Here is a 4,592-nt window from a genome sequence, read left to right on the forward strand (position 1 = left end):
TTTCTCATATAAAAAGCTAACAACACCATTGTCAAATTCAGACTTTCTTATACATACCACTCTAAATAGCTTTATCTCTTTCACAATCAATTCATGACAATAGTTGTCTCCAATTTCTGTCTTTCAAGTCATTCTTCAACCCATGGCAATTTTCACCTGCAATACCTCAGCAGGACATTTTCTCTTATAAAGATTACACAATAGTAATAAAGTAGGTTATCAATTGCTAAGTAACAGTGCCCAAGTTTAATAATTTTAAACAGCAGCCACCACTTAGTGTCTCTCATGATTCTGTGGGTTGACTAAACTTGAGTGGATAATGTTTTTTTCTGCATGGCTTTGGCTGGAGCTGTGGTCATCTGGAAGCTTGACTGAACTAGAGCATCCACTAAGTTTCATTCACATGGCTGGCAGGTGGTGTTGGCTCTTGGTTGGGAGCTTAGCTGGAAGTGAGTCCTTCTCATGGCTCCTCCATATGTGGGCTTCCCACAGCTTGAAAGCTGAACTTGAAGAGGGAATGTTTTAAGTTCGTGAAAGTAGAAGCTGTCCAGTCTCAGAAGTTAAACAATCTCACTTCTGCCACATTTTATTGGTCAAAAGAAGCTCTATACGGTCCAGATTCGAGAAAAAGGAAAAGGATTTTATCTCTTGATGGGAGGAATAGCAAAGAATTTGCAGTTCTCTTTAGTGTACTGCTGTAATTAATGGTTTTCCTTATTGCTAACACGAATGAAAACAACACAGCCCTTATTTTTACATCTCAATTCTTGAAATATTCTCTTCTGTCAACTTTCATGACAATGTACTCTTCTAGTTTTCTGGCTACTTCTAGAGCTATTCTCATTTTCTTGTGATAAATCAATTCCATAGGATTCCATCCTTAGTCCTTTCCTATCACTTTATATGCTCTTATTGGACAGTCTAATAAACTCTCAAGACTTCCATTAATCATTCTGAAATCTTTACTCACAGCTCATAACGCTTACTTAAGTTTCAAATCCTAGAAACCCCATCTTTACTGAACATCTATTTTCATTTAAATGCCCTACTAGCATCATAAATTTTAAAAAAGTCTAAAATTGAACTTGTTGTATTTTTTCCCAAAGCTCCTATTTCAATCTTATCTTTCTCTGTGAATAGCACCATAATTCTCTCAGTTACATGATACAGAGAATTAGTCACTTTGACTCTCCTTTTACTCAACTATACATCCAGTTGCCCAGGCTAGTTAATTTTATCTTCTAAATATCTTTCAAATTTGTCAAGTTGTCTACATTTCTTCTCTAGTAAACAGGTGTTGAACTCTAGATCAGACCACTATCACCTTTTACCTGATTTTTTATCTGGTCTTCTCACCTCCAGACTGGCCTCCTCTTTATTTCATTTTTCAAATGAAACCAGAGTAGTTTTTAAAGCCAGTATTGGATCATGTTATGCTCAATTTGGCAGCACATATCCTAAAACTAGGAACAATACAAACAAGACTAGTATGGCCCCTGTGTAAGGATAACTTATAAATGTGCAAAGTATTCTTTATATTATCTGTGTTGATAGGCACACAGTCTATAAAGATACCATTTACATGACAGTAACAGCACAAATGAAGGGAGAGGATGAAGTCATATAGGAGCAAAGTTTTTGCATACTATTACAATGAAATTGGTATTAATCTAAACTAGATTGTTGTGAATTAAGATGATAATTGAACTCTCATAACAACCACTAAGAAAATGACTCAAAAAATATAGTAAGAGAAGTGATGACATCAAAATAGTTCATGAGAAAATATCCTTTTAACACAAAAGTTGTCAGTAATGGAGGAAGGATAAAAAAATACATTTAAAAAACAAATAGAAAAATGGCAAGTGTAAACATGACCTTATGAGTAATTTCATTATATGAAGAGATTGAATTAAAGGGCAGAGATTTGCAGGATAGCTTAAAACAAAATAAAACAAAAAGCCCAAACCCCAACTATATGCTGTCTATTAGAGACACATTTTCTATTTAAAGATACAAAAAAGTTGAAAATAAAAGTATGGAAAAAGATATACTAGGTAGACAATAATCAAAAGAGACCTAGGATGGCTATACTAATATCAGACAAAGTAGACTGTAAGACAAAAATTATTACTAGAGCCTAAGAGAGACATTTGATAATAACAGAATTAACTCATCAAGAAGATACAATACCTATAAACATATACACACCAAATTCATGTAGCAAAAGTATCAGAATTGAAGAGAAAAATGGTCAATTCAACAACAATAGTTGGAGTTATCAATATCTCACTTTCCATAATGGTAGAACAACTAAACAAAAATTCATCAAGCAAATAAAAAACTTGAACAGCACTGTAATTGAGCTAATGAAGACCTATAGAGCCTTCCGTTCAACAACTGCAGAATACATATTCTTCTCAAGTAGAATGTGAAACATTTACCAAGATACAACATATGTTAGGCCATAAAAGAAGTGTCAATAAATTTTAAAAGATTGAAATCATGTGAAATATGCTCTCCAATAACAGTGAATGAAACTATAAATTAATAAGAGAAGGAAATTAAACAAATTTACAAATGGAAGTTAAACACAATCATAAATAATCACATGGTCAAAACAGAAATCACAAAGAAATTAAAAAATACTTTGAGAAGAAAAAATACCAAATCTTAGGGATACAGTGAAAACAGTATATAGAGGGAAGTTTATAACCCTAATTGCCTATATTAAAAAAGAAAAAAAATCTAAAATCAGTAACTTAACATTCCACCTTAAAGAACGAGTAAAACAAAAGCAAACTAAATCTAAAGCAAGCAGAAGGAGGGCAATAATATAGGTTGGACTGAAAATAAATGAAATAGAGAATTGGGGCACCTGAAGCATCTCTCTTCAACTCAGGCCATGATCTCATGGTTCAGTTGGAGCCCCACATTGGGCTCTGTGCTGACAGCATAGAACCTAGAGCTTGCTTTGGATTCTGTGTCTCCCTTTCTCTGCCCCTCCCCCCACTCACTCTCTTTCTCTTCCAAAATTAAATTAAAAAAATGTTTTTCAATTAAATAGAGAATAAAGAAACAATAGATAAAATCAACAAAGTCAAAAGTTGCTTCATTGGAAAGATTAACAAAATTTATAAATCTTTAGCTAGCCTAACCAAGCAAAATCAGAGAGAAAACTGGGATTCCTAGGTGGCTCAGTCAGTAAAGTGTTCCACTTCGGCTCAGGTCATGATCCAGGGTCTGTGGGTTTGAACCCCATGTTGGGCTTGAACCCCATGTTGGGCTCTGAGCTATCAGCACTGCCTCAGATCCTGTCTCCCTCACTATTTGCCCCTCCCCCACTCATGCTTTGTGTCTCTCTTACTCAAAAATAAATAAACCTTTAAAAAACTTTTAAATAAGAAGAAGAGAAAGATTTTTCTCACTCTCCCCACCCGAACCCTCATCCAAGGCACACACACCCAGGAAAGGCCTTGTGAGGACAATGAGAGGGTGGTGTTCTGTCAGCCTGGTAGAGAGCTCTCACCAGGAACCAAATTAGTTGGCACTTTGATCTTGGACTTCCCCACCATCAGAACTGTGAAAAAGAAACTTCTATTGTTAAAGCCACTCAGTCTATAGCATTTTATTATGGAAGCCTGAGCTAACTAAGACAGATTTTGGTACTTGAGAATTAGAGTACCACTGTAACAAATATCTAAACACCTGGAAGTTGCTTTGGAACTAGATAATGGATAGAGGTGGACAGAATTTTGAGGTGCATGCCAGAAATGTGGGCATTAAGGGAGATTCTAGTAAGAGTTCAAAAAGAAGAGGAAAGCTAAAGAGAAAGCTCCATCTTCTTAAAAAAAGACCTAAAGAATCATGAATAGATAGACTGTGGTAGGAATATGGACATTAGAGGTCATTGGTGAAAGCTCAGATGGAAATGTGAAGCATGTTGTTGGAAACTGGAGAAAAAGAAATCCTTGTTATACAATGGCAAAGAACATGGTGAATTGTGCTGTGTCCAAGTGTTTTTTGGAAGGTAGAACTTGTGAGTTATGGAATTGAATATTTAGTTTAAAGATGTTTTAATTTATTTTATTCTTCTTGAAATATGTAGTTGATACATGTAATGTTAGTTTCAGGTGTGCAGCATAGTGCTTTGACAAGTCCATGTGTTATGCAGTGCTCTTCACAAACGTACCAATATATAACCCAATTACCATATCATTGACTTTAATCCTCGCAGCTTATTCATTCCATAACTGGAAGCCTATATCTCTCACTCCCCTTCAATTATTTTGCCCATCACTTATCCCCCTCCCCTCTGGCAACCATCAGTTTGTTCTCTATATTTATGGCTGTATTTCTGCTTTTTGTTTGTTCATTTATTCATTTGTTATGCTTTTTAGATCCCACATCTAAGTGAAATCATGGTATTTGTCTTTCTCTGACTTATTTCACTTAGCATAATACCCTCTGGGTCCAGCCACATTGTTACAAATGGCAAGAGCTCATTCCTTTTTATGGTTGAGTAATATTCCACTGTTTATGTATACCACTTATGTATCCATTTGTCTATCGATGGACACCTGGGTTGCTTC

General features: G+C 35.2%; 1 non-coding gene across 1 annotated transcript; it reads left to right on the forward strand.

The window, feature by feature from the left end:
* Positions 1–1,433: 1,433 nt before the first annotated feature.
* LOC115288802 lies at positions 1,434–1,541 on the forward strand. Its single transcript, XR_003907198.1, has one exon. It is a non-coding gene; the product is annotated as a U6 spliceosomal RNA (small nuclear RNA).
* The last annotated feature ends 3,051 nt before the right edge of the window (positions 1,542–4,592 follow it).

The sequence above is a fragment of the Suricata suricatta genome, chromosome 3, assembly GCF_006229205.1.
Source record: "Suricata suricatta isolate VVHF042 chromosome 3, meerkat_22Aug2017_6uvM2_HiC, whole genome shotgun sequence".
In the NCBI taxonomy this organism is placed as follows: Eukaryota; Metazoa; Chordata; class Mammalia; order Carnivora; family Herpestidae; genus Suricata; species Suricata suricatta.